Consider the following 26,696-nt stretch of genomic DNA (forward strand, 5'->3'; position numbering starts at 1 on the left):
TACTTCCAATATTTGGGTCTCTCTTATCACATTATCTGGATTACTGGGCCAGAGTCTACATCTACCACGGTAACTTTCTGTATAGTTGATTGTACATTAAGGAATGCAGAACTGGGAACAGCAAGCAGCTGTAGTCATGGGTGTGTGATATTTTACATCCAGTCCTGGTTCATGATGCTGAAAGAAGAGATTCTTATTTCACCTCTTACAAGTTATCAAGTTATTAACTTGGGGCTCAAGTCTGAGATGCTGCTTAGAAACAGGGGTGGAATCTGGGAAGGAGGGAGGGTGGGCAGGAATTAGAGATGTGGGTGGGGGCCAGGTGTGGATGTGGGAAGTGGCCATAGGATGAGGATATCCATTGCACACGTTATCTGGCAATGTAAAGTAACAGGTGGTGGGTTTGTTTTTTTTTTTAATCGCAAAGCTTTGCGCACACAGAGCTGGGATTGCCACAGTTTGTAGATGAGACGCATTTTTCTGTGCATCAGTGTCAGCTTGAATGGGCCAAGGATTTCAACTAATATATAAGGGTATATTAATAATATATTTGTATAGTTCTGATAGATTTTACTTTTGTTGGTCATTTCAGATGTTTTTTGATTACTTTAATAAGACTATGTTAATTATAATTTTGGCCCTCTCCTAATTCTTTGTAATCCCTAAATTCTCTTCCCAGGGAGAGGTTGATTTAGGGGGGATAATTAGCTCTCTTAACTGAACAGGGTTGAATAAAGCCAAAGAAGTCTGAGAATATTGATCCATGAGATCAATTTAGAAAATTTGAAAGATCAAGACTCTCAAATATGTTTTTGTAAGTATTTTATCACTGCCCTTTAAACAGACTGGTACTTCCGTCTCAGACTACATACTTTTGACTCTAGGAACTTAGTGTTCACTTAGAGGAATGTGCTTAGCCCTGCTCTTTCTTTGAATTATTCACACTCACAGCCAGTTCCTCAGGGCACGGCCCCTTCCAATTTATCTGGATTGCAATGAGAATGAGCGGCCACCACCTGAAGTACCTGGAAGCACAGTTCTTTATCCTTTATCTCTCTCCTCCAGACCCTGCGGACAGAGACACTGTCTTCCTCTTTCAGTCACCTGGGCACTTCTTCCGGGTGAAAACCCTACCCAATTAGACAACACAATTACTAATAAATTAAAAAATGACATACAAAATTGCATCTTCAGTTTCATTTGAGCTAGTTTTTTTTTTTAAAGAAGTATAGAGAAAAAGCTCTAGAAGAAAACACACCAAAATATAAACAAACATACCTCTTGGTGATAGGATTGTGGGTAGTACTTTTACTGCCTCTTAGTAGCATTATGCATTTTCCAAATTTCCCACAGCGGCCATGTATCTAACGAACAGGAAAAAGCCGTGTGAAATGCTAGGGAGCAACACAAAACGCTACGGGACAAAACAAATCATTGTACACCAGATACAGCTGCAGTGGCCGAGAATGAACCCATTTTCCAGAATAAAGTGCCCTGCAGCTAGGTGTGGCCATGTGACTACAATGAGGGGAAGAATGAGATGAAGGAGCTGATCAGCTTGGTTCCCCCTCCTACTATTCCTGGGCCATCACCACAACAGCTGAGTCGGGTCTTCCTACTCCACTGTCTGCCACCTCTGGCCCCTGGACCTTTCACAGCCATGCTGTTTTGCATAGACTTGGGGCTGCGGCACCTTCTGCCTTTCATCTTTCAGGAAGTTTTTAGTCTCTGGTCTACTAAGAATACTCCTTTTGTTTCAGCCTGAGTATGGATTCTTCAAAAAATATTCTCCCTTGTCATATCTAGGTATTTAGGGAACTATTGATATATTTATGTGAATAGTTCCTCCTCTTGATTACCTAAATTTTTATTCTAATCCACCAGAACTGTCTCTGGATTGGCTTGGCAACTTAAGTGGTCTGTGGACTCCCTGAAATTATAGAGCAAACAATTGTATGTTTATAAACATGTGCATTTTCCCACAGCCTAGGCCAACAATTCTTAATTTCAAAGAAAGCCATGAACTAAAAAAAAGTTTAATGACTGTGCAAAAACAAAAGACAGTAAATAACGATTTCAGAATTTTAGACCTGGTCTGGAAGTTTAGGTTTCCTTTAATTTTTATTATAAGGTCTGAGCTAAAGAGAGAAAAAAAGAAAGCAGGAATCTGCTATAGCTGTAACTGATTTTGACATAGATTTGGAGCTGCTTTATGGGAAAAACAGTTTGCGTCATTACTTGTATACAAGTCAAAACTAGACAGAAGAAAGATAAAGTTCAGAATCAACTCAGTGAAGGTCAGAGCCAGCGTCAGTGCTGCAGGATTCCCACAACAGGCCCTCAGCTGCAGCCCAGCCAGAACAGTAGCAAGCAGCGGGGGACTAGCTGCTGTGCCTTTTCAATCTTTTGTTTCCTTTAACAACAATTTCTTAGGTCATTTTGCAGGAGTGATTGCAAAGCAGGAGTGAAAGAAAGCAGATAAGAGAAAATAATTTATTTTCTTCCCTTCTCCATATAAAGCGCACAGGTTAAATTTTTAAGAGGACAAAATAAAACATCAGCATGTAGATGAACCGTATCTATTTTAATAATTGCACTTGGGATTATGTAAAAACAAGAAATACAGGGTCAAGTAGCATGTTGCTTTTTGCAAACTGTTTAATGAATCCTTATTGGCAACCTAGGAATAGAATCTTAATAGTAATCACTGTGGATAATGGGACACAGCTGGATTTGGGGAGAAGCTAACTTGGTTCACCTCTAGAACAATCAAGAAAATGTCTGGAATTCATAAATAAGAGTGGAAGGAAAGCATGAATAGTCAGAAAGCTGTTATCCCTCTGTTTGGATTTTAGCAAAATCTGAGGAATTTACTTGGGTTATTTGAGAAATTCTTGTGGTACTTATGATATAATCAGGCAGAGTGTTTCATAGCTCTGTTTGCCTTCCCGATGCTAATGAGTCCTGGATGAGAGTTGTACAGAGAGCTGTCGAAGGAGGGTTCCTTCACATCATCTCTGGGGTGTTAGTAAGTATGAGTACCCTAAGGTGTGCTGCAGGGGACACCAAACCCCCACCCTCTTTTCTACTCTGGAGGCACCAGGCCCCATCTACCTCCCTGACACCTCCCAGAACCTTAGAGGTTCTAGATATTTTGGTGGCGTGGCTGCAGGCTCTCAGAGGGGCTAAGTAGGCCTAAGAAGGCTTTGTCACCCCAAAGATTTTTCCTCTCCACCCACCCCGTTCATCAGGGGTTCTGCCCACAAGTTGCTCGGCCTCTTAGCAGCCTCAGAAGCAGCCATCAGAGAACACTAGCAGAGCTTCAGCCATGTGTGCAGAAGCTCAGCCAAGTATACAGCCTGGAGACTGCTAAGCATGCCTGTATGGATTCCAGAACTCACCCTCTGGGCCAGCCACTGAGGGTGAGGACCTTCTTCTCGAGGTCCTGTACTTGGCATTGGCTTTGACATTGAGGGGAAATGAGCCCCTGAGAACACATCCTTCTTACCCTAGAAGGCTGCAGTAGCGAGAACAGGGTACGGGGCTGGTGTTTTGAAAGCCATCATCGCCGAACCACTCTGACTACTGAGTGGGTCTCCATCCTGGCTGCACATGACCATACCTGGAGAGCTTCAACACCAACACAAAGCTAGGCCTTGATCCGACCCTAAGACGCAGATGTAATCGTTCTGGGATGTGGTGCCGGCACTGGTAGGTTATTAAAACACCACAGAGGATCCTGGTCTGTAGTCAGGCCTTCAGCCTCTGACCGAGACCTAGATCACGATAAGATTTTCTGGCTACCGAAACGATTCATTGTGGTAACTCAGTCCCTGTCCTCCTGTTTGCACCTGCCGGAAGAACAAGGTAAAGACGTTTGGAGGTAGTGTCTGCTGGGGAGGTGGAGAGGACACCCCATCCTCTAGAAACAGTGCGGGTCCTACAGCTCTACAGGCAGGAGTGGGCTAATGTATTCAAATGCTTCAACACGTTAGTTTTCTTTTTAATTGGAAGTTTTAGTCAGATAATTGTGGGTTCACGTGCAGTTGAAAGAAAATAATACACATTCCATGTATCCTTTACCCAGGTTTTCTCCATGATAACATCTTACAAAACTATAACACAGCACCTCAACCAGGACAGGCCATGGCTGCAATCGCCGCTCTGACTCGGATTTCCCAGTTCCACTGGTACTGTGTATTTCGCTGGGTACAGTTTTACCACACGTAAATTCATGTGTCCACCACCAGTCAAGACACAAACAGTCCCTTCACCTCAAGGAGCCCCGTGTTACCATGTGAAAACCTCACCCACCCCTCCCCATCGCTGATCCAGGCAACCACTAACCTGTTCTTCATTTCTAAAGCTTTGCTATTTCAAAAATGTTTTATAGATAGAATCACAGAGTATGTAGCCTTTTGGGATTGGCTTTTTCCACTCTGTGGAATGTGTGCGTCACAATTTAACTACCCACTTGTCAAAGGATCTCTGGGCTTTTTCCAGTTTTTAGCTATCATTGTGACAGGGAAGTTAGAAGCTGGGGAAAGCCCTGGGCAAGTGGAATGGGGAAACTGAGACAGGAAAATTAAATGAGGCCAAACAATTTGAACAACTTACAGTCATCTGGTGAATCACAAGGCCTTCTCTTCCCTGACCAAGGACACTTGAGAGCAAGTGGTTTATACCTCTCCTCCCTAAATAGAGAATACATAGCTTAAATCACCCTGGTCTGGGAAAGAGAGAACAGAGACCCAATTAATGTCATTTGTGCCAGCTAAACCCAAGGACAGATGAAGTCAGGGGAACAAATAACAAAAACCCCATTAGAGCCACACAGACCCAAGAAGAAAGGAAAACAGTAAAGCAGATCAAAGAACATTCCCAAACTTCCCTATATGCTCATTTTGATGCATTAGCATATTAAAAACGCACCTGGAAAGCTAATGAATATTCTGCTGAAACCCTCCTCTAAAATCCTCACCCTCAGAAGAGAGGTAAAAACCCTCAAGACAAAGACCAGGTGTGAGCTCTATCTAGAGCTCACCCAGGTCCATTCTCAGCCTTGAACTTTTTACTTCCTCCTCAACTTTAAGGGTTCCCACAAGACTGCAGCCAGGGGGCAGCAGGCAGCAGCAGCTCATACCAGGCTTGCCCCCTGACCCAGTTTCCAAGGGCCCCTTTGCTCTGAATTCCAGGTGAGCTAACAGCAGCCCCACCTTGGCTTACTTCTTTCTTACAACGTTTCAAGGGAACCAAAGCAAAGAGCCCTGCCTAGCCTCTCTCCTGTTGCTTCTCCTACCCTAAGTCCTTCCTTTGTTTCACTGTCCTCAGCTTTAATAAACACACCCTCAAAATCACCTGGACTCGTGCTGTGAAATCTTTTCTACAGGAAGTCAAGAACCCAAACACTGCCTGCTTGCCCTAGGCAGACCCTCTCTGGCTGGTCCCTGTCTGGTAACATGAATAAAAATTCTCTGGACCTTTATTTTTGTGTGAACATAAATTTTCATTTCTTTGGAATAAATAACCAAGCATATAATTGCTGTATCATAAGGTTTGGTTTCATAAGAAATTGCCAAAATATTTTCCAGTGTGCTATAGCATTTTATATTCCCACCAGCATTAGGGTCTAGTTCTTCTGCACTACTGTCAGAATTTGGTGTTTCACTGTATTTTAGCCATTCCGATAGGTGTGAAAAGACATTTAATTTGGGTTTTAATTTTTATTTTTCTTACATCTAATGACATAAAGCATCTTTTTAAGTGCTATTTGTCATCTGTATATCCTTCCCAGTGAAATGTCTCTCACACCTTTTGCCCATTTTCTAATTGGATTGGTTTTTGCTTTTACTGTTGTTTTGAGAGTTTTTTATATAGTGTAGATACTAGCTCTTTGTTGAATTCATGTAACTTTTGTTACTCATGAAATACATGATTACATTTTCACTGTAAAATGGTACAATAGAATGGCATTTAGCATAAAATAAAATCCCCCTCACACCCCACTCTCTAATCTCACTCATGCCCCATAAAAAGGGTGACCATTTTTAACAATTTAGTTCGGCTCCTTCTTTAAGCTGCCCATGCACAAGATGGGCTTGATCTCTATACATTTTTGGCAACTTGGTTTCTTTGTTTGTTTGTTTGTTTGGTGTTTTTTTTACTTCACATCTTGACATGATGGAAAAAACATAATGTTACTTTTTCTCCAATCATTTAGCTTTTCAAATATTCTATAATTCAGAAGGAAAACCAACACCACTAACATCTCCTGTGTCCAGGGATGTGAAAGTTTAGAACACTGGTTTCAGGAGTGTTTAAAACCTTAAGTTGAGCCACTGTAATCAAAACAGCGTGGTACTGGGACAAGAACAGACACGGGGGCTCTAGGGCTGTGTTGGTGGGAATGCAGACTGGTGCAGCCACTGTGGAAAACAGTGTGGAATTTCCTCAAAACACTAAAAATGGAACTGCCTTTTGGCCCAGCAATTCCACTGCTGGGACTATACCCTAAGAGCCCTGAAACACCAATTCAAAAGAATTTATGCACCCCAATGTTCATAAAAGCACAATTTATAATAGCCAAGTGCTGGAAGCAACCTAAGTGCCCATCAGTAAATGAATGGATCAAAAAACTATGGTATATTTACACGATGGAATACTACACAGCAGAGAGAAAGAAGGAGCTCCTACCCTTTGTGACAGCATGGATGGAACTGGAGAGCATTATGCTAAGTGAAATAAGCCAGGCAGTGAGGGACAACTACCATATGATCTCACCTTTAAGTGGAAACTAATCAACAAAACAAACAAGGAAGCAAAATATAACCAGAGACATTGAAATTAAGAACAAACTGACAGTAACCAGAGGGGAGGATGGGAAGGGATAATGGGGGGCGGAAAGCAGAAGGGTTTCCAGGAACAATTATAAAGGACACAGGGACAAAACCAAGAGTGGGTGGAAGCAGGGAAAGGAGGTGGGGATGGCTAGGGTGGAGGGGGGAGTAGTGGGAAGTAAATGCAGATAACTATTTTAATTATTTTATTGTTGTTCTTGAACAACAATAAAATAATTTTTTTAAAAAACTTCCAGATGGAACAGAAAAGGGAGAACATGTGGATGGGACTGCCATCCCAGGTAAGGAGAAGAGAGAGCCTTGCCCCCTCTGTGTGCAGGCAGCAGACTCAGTTTTCTGTCCTGGTGCTGCCAGGGAGAACCAGGGAATCCTGGCCTATCAGAGCCCCTGTTTCATTCTTAGTAAAACCATAAAACTGGACATGAAGCTTCTCCAGTGTCTTGCCAGCTTGAATATACTGTCACTCAATTCTCCATGGGGGTGAGGAGCAGAGGTTAGAGTCTAGCACGGAATATTGATGCCTATTCAGGTAAGGGTGGAATCCATCAGCTCTTTCTTTTCTTCTACTTGCCTACAGTAGAAGCCAACTCCAGGACAGGTAAAAAAATCGTTTTTCCTCTCACTACCTGGGAAACACATATTTCTCAGTGAAAAGAGGAGAACTATGCTGTCCGTAATATAAGTGAGCCTTGGAGGAAAAAGATTTCTGGTTCTCTGAGCTGCTCTGCAACACCTTATTTGATATATTTATTTACTTAACAAATATTATAGGATGTCTGTAATATGCTAGGAACCTGCTGGGCAATTCGATGCAATGGTGACCATATATATTGGATGCTAAAATCTTCAGCATCAGGAAATGGTCCAAACACTGGGCCCTCTTGCTCTTGTGGCTTATTAAGGTCTTCTAGAAACATCCACCAACAAACACAATCTTCAGGACAAGGTGGACTCATAATAAAAAGCAGAACACCTACAAATGAGGGTTCTAGCAAGAGGGCTCAACATTTCAAAGCTGCTCCCTGGACTTACAAGGTGTTCAGTCAGGGAAGAGCACACGGGGAAGCATGCTAAGCCAGTGCACCAGAGAAAGAAATGTCCAGCAGCCCAGGCCTGAGAGCCAGATGCTCTGGATAGCATCCCAGTTCTATCCTTTTTATATCTAATATTTTTGTGTTGTGGCAACTTCACGACCACAGCTTCCTTTATGAATTGACCTAACTTGGACTTAGAACATTTGGTTTCAGTGATGTAATGAGACCAGCCCACAAATGTCTGCTACTTTAACAAATGACTTTAAGATAGGTTGAGGCAAAAGTTGCTAATGTCCTATGAAAATGTAAAAAGCTCTAGTTTTTTTATGCTGTTTGGTTACTGACAAGGTGTGAAATACTAGACACTATATTTGAGCAGTTTCATACAAGGACAATACATTGTGTTGACACAGCTTGGTATTTCCTCCTGGATGGCTCTTGTCACATTAACCTCTCAGGGAGAGACAAACATCACGTCTATTTTTAGCTAAAGGCAAACTGCTACAGAACTAAACCCACATGCTAAGCTGCATACTGACTGTGTTCTAATTCCTCAATGTACAAAATGCCTGTAGTACTGAAGCCCTCGGTATTTACGTGTACTTCCTGACTTCTGTCTGCGTATGGGCCTGAGTTGATCTGTACTGGACTTTTTTCATAGATAATTTCCATTCCAAACCTTTAAAAAGTCAAGAGTTGGTCAGTACCCAGCTATTCTGAGAAGCTGATAGGGAAAAAGTGTAACTCGGGGCAGTGATAAGACTTTTTTAGGGAAGCAGTTAGGTCAGAGAATTTATTTGTTCAAGGGGGTTGAGAATATGGGTGGGCATTGTGCTTTTAAAAGTCGGGGGGGGGTGACCTTTCAAATATCTGTTAACTAGTTTCTTAAAAAACTGAGATACAAGCTCATTTGGGAAATTCTGGATACTGAAAAAGTACTCACTTTAATGCCACCAATTATTTCCATTTCCAGAATGTGGAATAATTTCATACTTTTAATTCAATGTCATAAAAATGCTTGAGTGTTTTTTTTCTTGTTTTCCAGGACTTACTGATTCGAATCCTCCTCTTACATCAGCTAGCTCTACATTCAGAGGTTCTAACAAAGCATCTGGCATGAGAATACTTGTAGCTTTCTTTTTAATTTTTGAGGAACCTGCATATTGTTTTCCATAGTGGCTGCACCAATTTACAATCCCACCAAAGGTGAGAAGGGGTTCCCTTTTCTCCACATGCTTGCCAATGCTTGCTATTTCTTGTCTTTTTGGTAACAGCCTTTCTAATAGGTGTGAGGTGATAGCTCATTATTGTTTTGATTTGCATTTCTCTGATGATTAATAATGTTGAATATCTTTTCATGTACTTCTTAGCCATCTGTATGTTTTCTTTGGAAAAATGTCTATTCAGATCTTCTGCCCATGTTTAAATCAGATTTTGGGGGTTTTTTTTGGCTATTGAGTTGTAGGAATTCTTTGTATATTTTGGATATTAGCCTTTTATCAGATATATGATTTGCAATTATTTTCTCCTATTCACTAGGCTGCTTTTTCATTTTGTTGATGGTTTCCTTTGCAGCGCAGAAGCTTTTTAATCCTACTTGTTTATTTTGCTTTTGTTGCCTTTGCTTTTGGTGTCAGATTTTTAAAAATCACTGCCAAGACCTACGTGAAGGAGCTTACCGCTTGCCATTTTCTTCCAGAGGTTTTATGGTTCCAGTCTTATATTCAAGATTTTAATCTCTTTTAATTTTTGTGTGTAATATAAGAAAGTGATCCAGTTTTGTTCTTTTGCATACTGCTGTTCAATTTCCCTAACACCATTTATTGAAGAGACTGTCCTTTCCCCATTGTATATTTTTGGTTCCTTTTTCATAAATTAATTGACCATATATGCAAGGGTTTTACTGGTAATTATTGTAGCTTTGTCATAATAGTTTGAAAACAGGGAGCTTTTTGACTCCATCTGTTAGGCTTAACCAGTGGTTTCATTTGCAGAAATGAACGTGCAATGCTATGGAGAGAGGTATCAGTAATATGTATAGGTGGTAAGCATCCACTTAGCTAATTGTAAAGGAGGAGAATTTCTACACAAAACCCCAGAAAAAACTTTTCTTCATCAGATTAGGTTTAGCATATATTAGAGAATTCAGGGAATAGAAAGAGTAGGGCAGAATTCCAAAGTATTAAACCTGGCTAGATGGTGGTGTGGCATTAAATGAAGTTTTTCATTTGTTTTTTTAAAATTCGAAACCTAACAATGTAGGAATTCCCCAACTGCAATATGCAGTGTTCTGCCCCAGTACAGGCCCCCAGAGAGATCAGGAAAGAACACTCGTCCTCTGCCAGGCAGCATTTATAACATGTTCATGCATAGTAGTCTCGCGAAGTCCTTTGGGTATGTTCGTATATACTGTTGGGACTATTTCTTGAGGTTAATCAGCTTCACACAATAACTGTATGTTTTGTTCCAAATGTACTGAGCTTACATTTAAAGAATGAACTCTTACTTTAGCAAAATAAACACTTATGAAAATGTGGGGTAGTGAAAAGAGCATTAACCTTGAAGTCAGAGCAATCTGGATTGAAATTCCAACCTCACCACCTCCCTGCCCTGTAATCCTGGGCATGTTACCTAACCTCTGTGAATGCAGGTACCCTCATGGTGATGAAATTCGTAGCTGCATTGTTCATTTGTGTGTTTGTTTTGATTGAGATAATATATGTATAATATGGCTCATAAATAAAGTGGCCTTCTAAGTTTAACGAAAATTTTAACCCCCAGACATGGTCCATCCTTCAATGATTCTTTATGGGTTTTCTCCCTTATATTTATTATTTACTGTATTTTGCCATGTATAATGCATACTTTTTGCCCAGATTTTTGAGGGGAAAATAAGGATGCACATTATACATGGGTAGTACCTGAAATACCTTGAATCTGTTCTTGTGTTTTGTAATTATTTGTTACATAAAATTTCTTATACCATAATATGTTAAAAAATAAGTGCTAAAATTCCCTTATAATACAAAAAGTATGTAAATGTAAATAAATAAAAAATTGAATTAGAAAATTAAAACAAAAGATTTTTTCCTGAAAGTTTGGGACAAAAATGTGGGTGCACATTATACATAGCAAAATACGGTACTTACTTTATTGTTCATCTCTTTTACTAGATTGAATGTAAAGTAATGCAGCCTCTTTGGAAACAGCTTGGCATTTCCACAAATAGTTAAACATAGAGTTACCTTATGACACAACAATTCTACTCCTAAGTATATACCCAGGAAAAATCAAAACTTATACAGGAATGTTTGGTGCAGCATTATTCATAATAGCCCAAAAGTGGAAACAACCAAAATGTCCATCAACTGATGAATGACTAAACAAAATATTACATATCCACACAGTGGAATATTATTCAGCAATGAATAGGAATAAAAAATGGATACGCGCTACAATATGAATGAACCTTGAGAACATCATGCTACACGTATCAGAAAGACAAAATTCTGAAACGCTAACACCACCAACTGCTAGTGAGAATGTGCAGCCACAGGACCTCTCTCTCATTGCTGGTGGGAATGCAAGATGGCAGAGCCACTTTGGAAAGTAGTTTGGCAGTTTCCTATAAAACTAAACAGACTCTTATTATACACCATCCAGCAGTCTCACTCCTTGGTATTTACCCAGAGCAGCTGAGAACTTATGTCCACACAAAAATTTGCACATGGATGTTTTAGCAGTTTTATATATAATTGCCAGCACTTGGAAGCAACAAAAATGTCCTACAGGAGGTGAATGGATAAACTTTGGTACGTTCGGATAATGAAATATTATTTAGTGCCTAAAGGAAATGAGCATGTTAAAATGCTCATAATCATAATGAGCTTATTAAAATTTAGCTTTTTTCTTAATAACACTTATTAATATCTTCAGGAAAAATTTCCTACAGATTGCATAGTTATGATTAGTGAGATCCTTCATATTGTTTGAGCTTATATAAATAGTAATTCAGTTAGTGGACTTTGTTAAGTGGCTCTCTGCCTACGATATTTTGCTATCCAGGATATAATTACATCACAAGAAATATGACTTGTACCTCTGCTTATTTACGCTCTACTACATTAATGATGTGTTGATATTATGACATTTTAAATATCATCAATGTATTAACTTCATTTACCTTCTAAAATACATCTGAAAATATTGACCACTGTTATTAGGAATGTGAGCTGCCTTTTCCAACAGGGGTGGCTATTTTAACATTTGTCTGGGAACTATGATAGTTAATTTTATATACGTCAACTTTGCTATGCTATAGTACCTTTTCAGTCAAACAGAAATCTGGATATTGCTGTGAAGATACTTTGTGCATGTGGTTAATATCTGCAATCATTTGATTTTAAGCAGATTATGCTTGCTAATCTCATGAGCCTTATTCAATCAGCTGAAGGTCCTAAGAGCCAAAGCTGAGGTTACCCAGAAAGAAGAATTTCTGTCTCAAGACTGCAGCATCAACTCCTGTCTGAGTGTCAAGCAAGCCTGGCTGCCTGGCAGATTTTGGACTTGCCAGTTCCCCACCTCCAACCACCTGAGTCAATTTCTTAAAATAAATTTCTTTGTATCTATCTATCTATCTATTATCTATCTACCTACCTACCTATCTCCCTATATACATACCTCCTACCCACTACCTACTTATCCTACCCTATTGGTTTTATTTCTCTGGAGAACCTGAATACAGGGATAGGTTTGCATGGAAGTCGGCTAAGGTTAGGAGCACTTTCTGTGCCTATAGAAAAAAGGTACTCTATGGAACACTGGCTAAAGCCACTTAAAGATCAAATCTGTTAACTTGATTTCATAGGACCGTCGTATTTTACAATAAGGACCCAAAGTGATGAGCCCAAAACCTATTTTTTTAAACAAAGTCTTCCATTCTTTAACTGAGATGTATTTGTTTTCAGGTCAGAACGTAAAAACTCACAATGCCACGACTTGCAGCAGTGGCACTCTCTTTGCCCCCGTTTGTTCAGTTTAATGCTGACCAGACACCTTTTCTGGTGACAGATTGGGCTGTTTTATGTGTGACATAATACGAAGTAGATGCTTGTTTTCTATATGGGATCTGTCCTCAAATACTGGATGTTCCAGAGAAATAAGCATTCTAAAATCAGCAAAGCAGAATTGGAAAAAGTGCATTTTTAAAAATGTATAATCACCCATGACCACAGTACAGTTTTGCCTTCTTTTGAGACCACATCTATTTCTGTTCCAACCACCAAGACCAGTTACGATGCCATTTCCCTGTTCTCAGTACAAGAAGTGCTTTCGAATTCATATTCATGTGCACCCAAAGTCTTCAGATGAAAGTTACTTTAAAACTTCTCTCATAATGCTATTGTATAATTAGTTAAGTCCACAAAATACGTGAGAAAAGGGGCAGCAGGGCTTTGACTGACTTCTAGGACAGTTTCAAAGATTAACAAAGGATTACTCTCCCTCAAATACTTCCTCCGGTACCCAGTAAAACAAGATTTCCTTTCTATTTTGTTGTTAGTTTGTTTCTGCTGTTATCTGAATTTAAAATACTGGATTGAATCTTGGAACAACAAACACATGACAAAACATTAGTCGAAAAAAGGTGAACTACAACTAAATTCTGTAGCTTAATAGTATTGTACTTATATTAATTTCTTAGTGTTGACTAAGTGTGCAGACGTTACATGAGTGTTTGAAGCCAGATGAAGGGTAAAGGGAAATTCTATGCAACTCTTACACAAACATATTTAAAAATAATGACTTTTTGGGGAGAAAATGCAGACAACTGTAATTGAACAACAATAAAAAAATTAACGACTTTTATAAAAATGGAAAAAAGAGGAGCTTGTAAAAAATACACATTCCTATATCCCACCTTATAGCTATAGAACCAGAACAACCATGAAAATATGAATAGTAAATATGCACCCAAGTGATTCTGCTGCACGTCAGAGTTTTAGAACCCCTACACCATGTACTTTGAAAAATGTTTTAAAACTAAGAACCATGTTTGAAAAAATTAACAAGGATGTATTAATGTATTACTTGTGTAACTAAAAAGAATATGAGAACGTCAGTCTTTTGGATTCACAGCAAACATGGCAGAATAGATAAACACTGTGCTTACTTCCTCCCACAACCACATCAAAATTACAACTAAATTATACAACAACCACCCTTGAGCACTACCTGCAGACTAACTGAACAGAACTCCTATAACTAAGGATATAAAGAAGAAGCCACATCGAGACTGGTAGGAGAGGCAGAGACACACCCGTGTATGGTGGTTAAGGATCGGAAAGAATTGCCCTGGCTGGTGTGGCTCAGTGGATTGAGCTCAGGCTGCGAACCAAAGGGGTGCCGGTTCGATTCCCAGTCAGGGCACATGCCTGGGTTGCAGGCCAGGTCCCCAGTGGGGGGCCATGTGAGAGGCAACCACACACTGATGTTTCTCTTCCTCTCTTTCTCCCTCCCTCCCTCCCCTTCTCTATAAATAAATAAAATCATAAAAAAAAAGAATAGCTTATCAGAAACACACCACATATTTTTTAAAAAAAAAGGATTGGAAAGAATATATCAGCTGTGGAGGTCCCCACTTAAAAGTGAGGGGCCCCAGCCCCATACTGGGATCCCCAGCCTGGGGCACCAGTACAGGGAATAAGACTCCCCATAACAGCTGGCTGTGAACATCGCATCCAGTGAGATGGAAGGCTACCGTAGATGAAGGTGTCCTCTGAAAAGGCCCAAGCACAGACTCACTGGCCTTGTTGTAGCTCTTGCTAAGTGTCCCCAAGCTCAGCACTAGTGGCAGGCAGCTTCAATCGACAGGTTAGCCTCTGACAGGCACCTCTAAGCTCAGAACAGGGAGGTATCAAGCACAAATCACCTTATAGCTCCTACCAGGTTGTCCTGGGCCACACACAGGCAGAGGCTGACCTTGGCCTGCACTGGAGCCCCTCCTCAGAGGCCCCAGAACTAACCCACCTGGTGGTCAGCTTCAGACAACACCACCCAATTAGTGCCCAAAATGATACACCCAAAGGGTGGATTTGGCAGGAATGAGAGCCCTGATAAAGCAATCCTGCTCCATGAGGTCAGCCCCCACACAACAGCTTGTCTGCTGTAGTCATAGCCAGTTCCCACAGTTTGTCAGCCCAAGGCTCAGTCCGACTCACTGATATGCTAACAGCAATCAAGCCTCAACTATATTGAAGAGCACACACTACCCGGATACCCCTAAAGCACCTCACTCAGGTGACCAGGGAGACAGTGTCACTGAGCCCCACACATCACCTACCACATTAGGCTACTCTGCCAAGACTAGAAGACATAACAAATCTGCCTAATACACAGAAACAAATGCAGGGAGGCTGCCAAATTGGGAAGACAAAGAAACATGTTCCAAATGAAAAAACAGAACAAACTCCAGAAAAAATACTAAACAAAATGGAGGCAAGCAGCCTACCAGATGCAGAGTTCAAAACCCTGGTTATAAAGATGCTCAATGAGCTTAGGGGAAAAATAGATGATCTTGGTGAAAACTTCAAAAAGATATAGGAAACATACAAAAGAAGATAGAAAACATAAATAAGAACCAGTCAGAAGTGAATAATACGATATCTGTAACAAAGAATACATTAGAGGGAATCAACAACAGTTTAGTTAAAGGAGAGGACTGAAGAAATAACTTGGAAAACAAGGCATCAGAAAACACCCAATTGAAACAACATAAAGTAAAGAGAAAGAATGAGAATAGTTTAAGGGATGTCTGGGATAACATATAAGTGTAACGACATTTGCATCATAGGGGTACAAGAATGAGAAGAGAGAGAGCAAGGGATTGAGGAACTATTTTTAAAAAATGACTGAAAACTTCCTTAATATAGTGAAGAAAATATCTCTACAAGTCCAGGAAACACAGAGTCCCAAACAAGATAAACCCAAAGAGGAACACACCAAGACATAATTAAAATGCCAGAAATTAAAGACAAAGAATCATAAAAGCAACAAAAGAAAAGCAGTTAGTTATCTACAAGGGACTTCCCACAAGACTGTCAGGTAATTTCTCAATAGAAACTTTGCAGGCCAGAAGAGATTGGCCTGAAATTTTCAAAGTGATGAAAAGTTAGGACCTACAACCAAGATTACTCTACCCAGCAAGGCTATTATTTAGAATTGAAGAACAGATAAATAGCTTCCCAGACAAGAAAAAACTGAGGAGTTCATTACCACCAAATCAGTATTACAAGAAACATTAAAGGAACTTCTTTAAGAAGAAGAAGAAGAAAAATTAAAAAATATAAATAATAAAATATTGCAAAGGAGAAAATACTGTCTGACAAACACAAACACATTATAAAATCAGTAAGTCAACCAAAACTAAAGCTACTATAAAGGTTAAAAATCAAAAGTAGGAATATCCTGTGTAATTACAACAACAAATTAAGGGGTGCACGGAAATACCCACACAAAAGAAATAAAAGCAATGATAAAAACATAAACATGGGAGAGGTGAGTAAAAATGGGAGCTATTTTAGAATGTGTTCAAATGTAAGCAACCATCAACCTAAAATAGACTGCTATAAATACAGCTTGGTACATAAGAAGCACATAGTAACCACAAAACAAAACTCTATAGAGATATAAAAGAAATAAGGAGAAAAAAATTCAAACACAACACTACACACTGCAAAAAGTCATCAACATACAAGATAAGAAAATAAGAAAGGAACAAAGAAGAAAACTGTCAGAAAACAATTAATAAAATGGGAATAGCTTGTATACCTATAAATAATTATTTTAAGTGTAAATGGATTAAATCTTCCAATTAAAAGATGAATGGTAAAGAAGTGGTACATATATACAATGGATCATTACTCAGCCATAAAAAAAGAATGAAATCTTACCATTTGCTATAACATGGATGGACTAGAGGATATTAAGATAAGTACAATAAGTCAGACAGAGAAAGACAAATACAAGATGATTTCACTTACATGTGGAATCTAAAAAACAAAATAAAGGAACAAAACAGAAACAAACTTATAGATACATGTACAGAGAACTGATGGTTGCAAGATGGGAGGGACATTGGGGAGCTGGGTGAAAATGTGAAGGGCTTAATAAGTACAAATGGGCAGTTACAAAACAGTCACAGGGATGTAGAGTACATCTTAGGTAATACAGTCAATAATACTCTAATAACTACATATGGTGTGAGGTGGGTGCAAGACCTTTTGGGGGATAAATGTTTAACCACCATCCTTTACAACTGAAATTAATGTATTATTGAATGTCACCTGTGAAAAACTAAAAAAAAAAAAAAAGAATATCGGAAGAACCTAAGTCAGTGCTTCTCAACTTTGGTTGGACATTAGAATCACCAGGGGGAATTAAAAAAAACCTCCAACGACAAGGGCACCCTCCAAATCAATTGCATCAGAATCTCTGGGCATGGGACCCAGGCATGAGTAGTTTTAAAAGCTACCCAGATAATTCTAATATGTGGTCAAGTGTGATTACCACTGACTTAAATGTTCAAACCCAGACAGTCAAAGGAAAAAGATGAAGATAATGTAGCCCACAGTGTTGGCAGGGGTTATCTTAAAGAGATATGAGATATTTTATTGATTTATTGCACTTTAAAAAATATCCCCAAATGTTAGTCTCTTGTGCATTACTTTTTATTCAGAAGAAGGAACAAATTATTTTAAACCAGAATGAGCTATTGGTCCTTTTTCATAACAAAGAAAAAGGGAAAGTCTAGTTCTCTCATTTTCCATGCAAGTCCCCATTCTGCTTCAGGCTATTAGCCTTCTAAACGTCAGTTGGCAAAGGCATCTGCTCAGTTCTCTTTGAAGAACAAAATTGCTCAATCCACATACTAACATAGTTGCAGCAGAAGTACCCATGTATTATCTTGATCCAACCCTACACCCATTCCAGCCAGGAGATTTAACCAAGAGTTGGCATCTGACCCAAGTTGTGTCCAAGACAACTTTCCTGGGATTTTTTTTTTTTTTTTTGCATGGGAGACAAAATATAGGTAATCATTCTTTGGGGCCTGAACTATAAGATATTAAACTTGATAAAATAAATTGAATACTTTCTCTTTCCCTGGGTGCTATTAAGTACAATAATACATCCATGTTCCTGCTGGCATATGAAGATCAGAGAATTATAAAGTATATATCACCCATAAATGCACTGTCAACAGTGATTTTCTTCTTAGCAAGAGAGTGGAATTGGGGAGGGAGAATAAACTTTTTCAATATTATTTAGAAAATTTTGAAAGATAATGGATCAGAATGTTACCTAAATAATTAAAACTCCTTGAGGGTCAGAGAGTTTTATCATTACAGTTTCTGGAATTCCATCAGAAGTTTAGAAGTGTTCCCTTCAAAAGGACAATAGCATCCATTTATTAAACGCTGGCTGATTCACAGAAATCTTTTCCTTGACTTAAATAAAATTTAGTGTTCATGAAAAGAAGCTCAGGGGGAAGGGAGGCATTAAAGTCAGGGGTGCTTCAGACAGATTTTCTCAATCTGTGGCCCACTGACCCCCAAGGATGCCTGTGAATAAGAGTTCATGGAGTCCAAGGACCTGCATGAGAATAACTGCATCTTTATTTTTACTCTCCTCTATTTGAAATTTAGAGTTTCCTTTGCCTAAGAATGTAGACAATAAACCACAGATATAGATAGCTGTATCTTCATCATGGAAGTGACAGATGTATTCACGACCATTATAGTTGAAGCAGATACCTCAAAATACTGTTTCTGCTCATCACTACTCCAAAATTATAGCAGGTAGTGGACCGGCTGCTAGACTATAGTTAATGTGTTCATAAAAAAGTGCATGTATTACTATGTCACAAATTTGACTTGTTATTTAGCTAGCCTACTTATAAATAATTGTTTTTATTTGTAGCCTCATACATGGTGCCTTCCATGCACTTGGAACATTATTCTAAGAAGAGGTCTATAGATGTCACCAGATTTCCAGAAGGGTTCATGGCCCAAAATAAGTTAAGAGTCCTTGCTTTAAAGTAACACAAAACTAAATAATAACTTAATAAATAAAAGCAGTAATGGTCTTTCACTCTGATTAAAGGAAAAGAGATTTACGGGTTTGTAAAAATCCATATGTCAAGCAAGTCTTTTCATTTGCAGAGACCTACCACAAAGGAAATAACATTACCGCAGTCATCTGAAGACAAACCATTTTCCTACACCTCTAGAAAGCCCTTTTGTTTAGGAAAAAAGCCTAAGCAAAAATCAATTTCTATGACAAAGATGGTATTTTTATTTTTAATCAAAAAAGCAGCGTTTGACTTATGACAGTTGGGCTCTTTCAAATGATGTGAGAGGATGCTCTGGGATTTTAACTGGATTTTTCTGAGCAATAGACCTAAATCCCATTTTATCTTTCTGAATTTTTTGGGTGTTTTATTTTGAGAGAGAGAAACGGATTTGTTGTTCCACTTATTTATGCACTCATTGGTTGATTCTCGTATGTGCCCTGACCAAGAATGAAACCTCCAACGCTGACATGTCAGGACAACGCTCCAACCAACTGAGCACCCTGCCTGGGCCATCTTTCTGAACCTGAAAAAGAGGAGCCGGGGTCTCAATCAAAATAATATGCCATGTATAAGTACTCAATTTAGGAGTTCAAGATTACTGCTTGTAATCACTGTGTTGAGGTTTATGGTCACTTCATAGCTCAAATCAAAGATCTTTGGAAGGACAATGCCAAAGGACAGAGCAGTAAGTCATTAGCATTTGTCTGTGTCAGTAATTCCAGATGCCCTTTGGCATTAAAAAGTTCACGGAAGGGTGGCAGCAAAGGAAATAAAGGATAACAGGATTTGGTGAGTGGATATTAACAGAAGTGAGGGATGGGGAGAGGCCCTCAGTATCGGCAAAGCACGCAGTGTAATCACCTTGCTTACCCAACACATGATCTGTTCTCTTGCTGAGTTGCATAAGTAGAGATTTCAATATTTTGTTGTTTTTTACCTTGTCGGTGAGGATGCTGTTCATAAAGGTAAGGGCTTCAGGCCCCTATTTCTGAGTTATGGGCTAGGGAAATACCACTTTCTCTGTCCTCCTCTCCCTTACTTCTCAGTGGTCTGAGTTGGTGGCAAGTCCCAGGTTACGACAGGAGAGCATTCCCATCTGGGAACAAATTCCCATCTGGGAGGCACCAACTATCAGAGCTCGGGTATTAAAAAGTATGGCACCAGCTGGCAGATATGTTACATGATTCTGAGGTTTGTCTGCTTCTGACCATCCTGGTACATCAGATACATTTATCCACATGTAAGGAGTGAGCCACCAAAGTCACTCCAAGTGTCGTCTTGGGACAGGATGTCTCATCTGGGGGCTTGTTAGAAGTTCAGATTCTGAGGCCCCAAACCAGACATGTGGAATCAGAACCTCTAGAGGTGGGGCCCAGAAATCTGTGTTTTAATAAGCCTTCCAGATGATTTTTTAGGCACACTAAGGTTTGAGAAGCCCTGTCCCAGACAGTCCTCCACAGGCTGCTCTTCTGAGGCAGGAGGATGTCACGTTGTCACTGGGTAGCAGCAGTGTGATGCGGGTGTTTATTAAGTGGCCAAAGCTCCACAGGGAAGTGCACAAGAGCCGTGATCTTACTGGACATAGACCAAGGGGTAAAATTCATTAGTTTTTCTTTAACTTTTTCAAGCTCCATCCCTGCCAATGAGTTTGCAAAACATGACACACCCCCACGGTGACTAATTGTTTTGAAACTGTGGGCAAGAGGTGAGGTTGAGTAATTCAGAGAATTAGGCATAACAAGTTGTTTGGCGAGTCAGAAACCTTTTTCTGTTTCTTCCCCTGACTTTCTACAATACGTTGAGAACTGGGACTGGATCTTACTTATTTTATTTCCAGAAACTGGCTCAGTGCCTGGTTCACTATAGCTCCCCAATGAATGTTTGAAAAATAAATAAATGAATAAATGAATAAATGAAATTAAATGAAGCTTTTGTCTATACCCCTGTGTATTACTTCCATATTGCTACCAAAACAAATTAACACTAAGCTAGGGGTTTAAACAATACAAATTTACAGAATCTTACAGTTCTCCATGTCAGAAGTCCAGCATGGCTCTCACTTGGCTAAAATGAAAATGCCAGCAGGGAACATTTCTATCTGAAAGCTCTAGGGCACAAATCATTTCCTTAATCATACAGGATGAAAGCAGGATTCAGTTTCTTACAGTTGTAGAACTGAAGTCCCTGTTTCTTCGTGGCTGTCAGTTGAGGGCCTTACCAAGGTTCTGGAGGCTACCTGCATTCCTTGGCTCATGGCCTCTGTCTCCAAAGCTGGCAATGGTGGGGTGAGTATTTCTCAGACACGGAAAGATTCTCAGACTCAGAATATTTCCTCTTTCTTATTTGGCTACATCTCTCTGGCTGATTCTTCTGCCTTCCTCTTCCACTTTTAAGGGCTTATTCAGATGAACCAGGATGACTTCCCTATTTCAAAGTTCATAAAATTTATACACCTGCAAAGTCCCTTTTGCCATGTAAGGTGACATACTTACAAATTCTAGAAATCAGGACATGTACAATTTTGATTGGTCATTATTCTGCCTACCATACTCTACTGGGCAAAGTGTATTGAAAGCATCCAAATCCTGGGAATTTGGTGGGGAACAGGTAAGTTGTCCTTGAAGAATGCATTAGCACAAGTTATCAACACTTAGAATTGGTCCTTCTCAAGATGATGAATCTGTAGCTTTCCACTATCACCACTTTTACTTTTTTATTGTTGTTCAAGTACAGTTGTCTCCATTTTTCTCACACCACTCCCCCCTGCCCCACCTCTCTCCACCTCCCACCCTTGATCCTACCCCCCTTTGGCTTTGTCCATGTGTCCTTTGTACATGTTCCTTGATGACCTTCCCCTCCCTTTCCTTCGTCCTCCCCTCCCCCCTCCTACCTCCTCTCTGGTTACTGTCAGTTTGTTCTTTATTTCAATGTCTCTGCTTATATTTTGCTTGCTTGTTTATTTTGTGGATTAGGTTCTACATATAGGTGAGACCATATGGTATTTGTCTTTCACCAACTGGCTTATTTCACTTAGCATAATGCTCTCCAGATGAAAAGAACCTATGCATCCCAATGTTCATAGCAGCACAATTTACAATAGCCAAGTGTTGAAAGCAACCTAAGTGCCCATCAGTAAATGAGTGGATCAAAAAAAGAAACACAAAAAACAAACCTATGGTACATTTATACAATGGAATACTACACAGCAGAAGGAAAGAAGGAACTCCTACCCTTTGTGACAGAATGGATAGATCTGAACTGTCACTATTTTTATAACTCTCCCTCTAGCACCTCCTCCATCTTCCATACAGTGCTGAATGGCACCCAAGCTCTTCACCCTTCCTTCTCTTTCTTTTTCCTGCATCTCAATCAAAATATAATAGGAATAGTTCAGTTCATTAGTATTGAGTGCTTTACTATATGTTGACTGTTCTAATGCAAACCATTGCATTAAATTACTGTATGGTCTCAATTAAGTAATTGTATTCTCATTTTAGAGAAAGAAGAGGTTTAGAAAGTTTAAATATTCTATTCACTCTACTAAATACTAGAGCGCAGATTTGATTACAAGTTCTGCTTTTTAATCATTACAAGCCCCACCTCTGTGATGCCCCATTTTCACACTTCCCTCACTCCCAGAAATGAACAGCAATCTTAACATGTTCATTAGCTGGTATGCAAAGAAGTGTATATTAATCAGGAATCTATTTGTATAAAAGTAGAACTATTTTGCTCTGTTCAGGCCCTCGATGGATTAGTTGATGCCTACTCACATTGGTGAGGGACCCTTCTTTACTCAGTTTACCAAGTCAAATGCTTATCTTGTCCAGAAACACCATTACAAACATACCCAGAAATAAAGTTTTACCAGCTCTCCGGGCATCCCTTTGCCCAGTCAAGTTGTCATGTAAAATTAACCAACAGAGGATCTTTACTAATGAGATCACAAGCTACAAAGAACAATCTCAATAGGGACAATCAAGGCAGAAGAAGAAATCAAAACATTTGGTTTCACTTGGTACACATTTGTAAAGCCCAAGAGAGCAGGAGTGCTCTTCTGAGCACTGGGGAATTCTTTTTCTTTTTTTTATGCCAGGAAAACAAAGCACTAGTTGTCTGACTACTTAGGAAGAAGGTCTAGGGGAGATCTCAAGAAACTGGTTATTGCTATAGACACAGTATTTGAACACAGTCCCTCATGTCTAAATTGAAATTCTTTTCCTACCAGAACTGAATCCAAATTGGTCAAAATGTTCCCTCAACGTGGAGACAACTATTGAGTAATGGAGTTATTTTGACCCTTTTTTGAGTGTTCCTTGTCTAGTTTTATTAATCAGCATTCAGTGACATTATTTGTAAAAACAAATAGAATATTTTGTTATTTGCAGGTGCCATGCTAGGTACAGAGGTAAAAAGAAGGAATACAAAGTTCAGCCACAGATTGAGATACACTCATCAGCAGCTAAGTGTGACATGACCTGATCCCATAAAGGTGCAATCCCACTTTTAACCTTATCTTGGACGATGCCTTAATCAAGAAACCCCAAGGAAATATGGATTTAATTCTTAATGGCTTGTTAGTTTGGAGGCCAAGACCTGTTCCTAAGTGATTCATTTTTAAAAGCTGCCTCATATAGGGCAGGACAGTACACTGCCCCTTTGCTCCATCATGTTCTGTTCACAAAAAGAACTGTGTCCCTGGAGAGCAGGAAGGAGACTATTCTTCCAGCACTCTGTTCCTGCCTACCACCAAAGATTATTTCACCTTAGATTTTCCGCCAGCTTTCCTGAAAGAAGAGCAATCAAATATAACTTTTCTGTGATTTATATTTTTATTGAAGCCATAAATAAGTATTTGCTGTACCCTGTAGCATATAATTTGTCATGAATAATGATCCTATGGCTATGATGAGTGTTTATAGTTTAATACTTTTGCTTTAGCACGACTGACCCTATGAAAATGGCCATGTAAGTGAAATATGCCTTTACCCATCTCTTCACTCTCGGCACTGACTGACTCCTAAGATACCGACAGGACGTAGGATGCTATTGGATCCATGTTGTATAACTCCCATCTCCAGACTTCACCCACCTAGAATGTGCTTTTCTAGTATGCATTATATGTGGTTCTGAAATTTGTATTGCTCATTTCAAGCCCTCACTCCTTAAAACTCCCTGCCCTGTTCACCTCCTGTTAAGGACTTTGCTCTCTAACAGATAAAGAACCAGCTTCAGGGCAGGGTCTATGACATACACTTCTGCATTTCCAGTGCCCTAGGTCACTGCTGGCTATAATAAGTAAGAACACAACAACAACAAATAATAATAATAACAATAATAATAATGCATACTTTTTATAGTATTTACAAGGGACTAAGCAATTATTTATACATTATGTATATATTAACTAATTTCCTTTCATGACAACTGCAGGACACAGGTACTATTATTATACTCATTTTACAGATGAGGAAATTAAATATGTTTGTTGAGCCAATGCAGGAAAGAATGGAAAGCTACCACATGAAATTAAATGGGGGACCTTGAGACAACTCCTCCAACAGTGAGGATTTGGGGATTTGGGGTCTGGAAAGGTACCTGGGGGTGATGGAGGCTGGGGCAGGGGGAGCACAAGTCTTTTGAATCCCTTCAGTGACACAGTGCCCAACTTACACAATGTCTCAGGGACCTCTCCTTTTCTATGGTCTTGCTTCAGACAACTCTGCTCTATCATTTTTCTGATTTTAAGGAGTCCCAGGAGTCAGGGAGATTGTAAACGCATTTGCCCAGGTCAGGGAAGTCCTGTGGAGAAGCCAACTCAGCAATCCAAGGATCCTAAAGCACGTGCTGGTGGTGAATAGAGGAAGCCAGCCTAACCAGCTACAGGAGCCTGTGGGACGGTGCTGGGCCAGGACACACCTCCTGTCCATGGGTCCCCATGTTGGTGTTCTATACTACTTCAAATTACCACCATCTTAACAGCTTAAAACAACACCCATGTATTATCTCATAGTTTCTGTGGGTCAGGAGACTAGGAATGACTTATCTGGGACTCACAAGGCTGCAGCCAGAATGTCAGCTAGCCAGTGTTCTCCTCCAGAGGCTTGACTGGGGAAGACTCCATCTCCAAGCTGACTCAGGTTGGTGGCAGAATTCAGTTCCTTTCAGCTGTAGGCCTGCGAACCCTGGCTGCTTGCTGGTTATTTCTCAGCTCCTTGCCACAGGAGCCTCCTAACATAGCTCCTTCTTCAAAGTCAGCCAGGGAGTTTCTGAGTACGTAGGAACGGTGAAATCTCATAGATCCTACTATAATCACTGAAGTGACATCTCATCACCTTCGCCACATTCTCTTGCCAGAAGGTACAGGTCAGGCCTGTAACCAAACAGAGGACATGAGCAACAGACGATGGAGCTGCCAGGGGCCACTGAAGAGTCTGTCTGCCATGGTCTCTCAGGACCCTCTTGAAGGTTCGGCAGAAGTGTTCTGCTCACCGCATTCACCTAGCATTTGAATGGGTGAGATCAGGGGCCGTGTCAGACTTGTTCACAGAGGCACTGCGAGTCTGAAACAGTGCCTCCGCCTCAATAATCATCTGCCTGTGAGTGAATGAGTGAATGACTTCTAGTACCATGCCTGTGGTGACGAAAGGGAATCCACGTGATGGGCAACAGGGAGGCTAGAAATCAGGCTTTCCGTTCATCTGATGTATAAAAGATGGCTCTTTCCTACTATTTACTCCTTGTGAACTGGTCTGATTGCTACTACAGAAGGCCATAGACAAAGAAATTGTTTAGAAAACTGGGTCAAGAGATAAGAGAGGAGGAAACAGTCTTTGTGGGAGGCACCTTCTCCGAGGAATAGGAATGCAGTCTGTTCTCTGGAGGGCTTTGTACCCAGACTCCTGGGGTCTTCTGGTTTGCGTGGTGCTTCGTAGAGAAACTTTGGAACAGCAACACAAATGTTAAGAAGGGTGCTATGCCTCTCTGTTCTATAGTACTCCCAGGCATAATTTTGAGTCTCAGTCTGCAGGTAGCGACCTTAGACACAGAAGGAAACAAATGAAAAGGCAGACAGACTGAAATGAGAGCAGTTTAGCATTAAAGTGGCCTCCAAGATCCAGCCAAAGATCAGCGCAGGGCATGGCTTGGAGCCACTAGGTACTTCACTGTCACGTTGAGCTAAATTTGATCCCGGTAGTGAGGCCACGGGCTTGGAAACTTTTAGAAGCAGGGACACAAAGACAAGAGCAGAGTAGACATTCAACACGTGAGCTTTGCCATTAATTTAAAACATGTAGAAACAGAACTGAGCTTGGCTGAGAAATGGCCACACGCCAGACAAGGTTGATGTTTTGAAGCCCTGGTGGTTGGTGTGTCCATATGCCAGTGCATGTGTACAGGGCAGGTCCAGGGTTTAGGGAGGGCATGCCCGGCCTCATTTCCTATAAATCACGTAGTTATGAAGGAGAGGAATAAGGGACTCTTTAAAGGGAAGAGAAAGCATTGGACTTTCCCTGAGAAAAAACCCGAGGTGCCTGAGGAGAAGAACAGTGACCAGAGCTCAGAGACTGCTTTTGGCCTCTCGTTCAGTGGATTTTCTAAAATCCAGCTGCACAGAGCCTTTCAAACAAAATAAAGAATCTATTCACAGGCTGGATATTCACAAAAATGTATCAA

This window comes from Desmodus rotundus, chromosome 1, assembly GCF_022682495.2.
Source record: "Desmodus rotundus isolate HL8 chromosome 1, HLdesRot8A.1, whole genome shotgun sequence".
Classification (NCBI taxonomy): domain Eukaryota; kingdom Metazoa; phylum Chordata; class Mammalia; order Chiroptera; family Phyllostomidae; genus Desmodus; species Desmodus rotundus.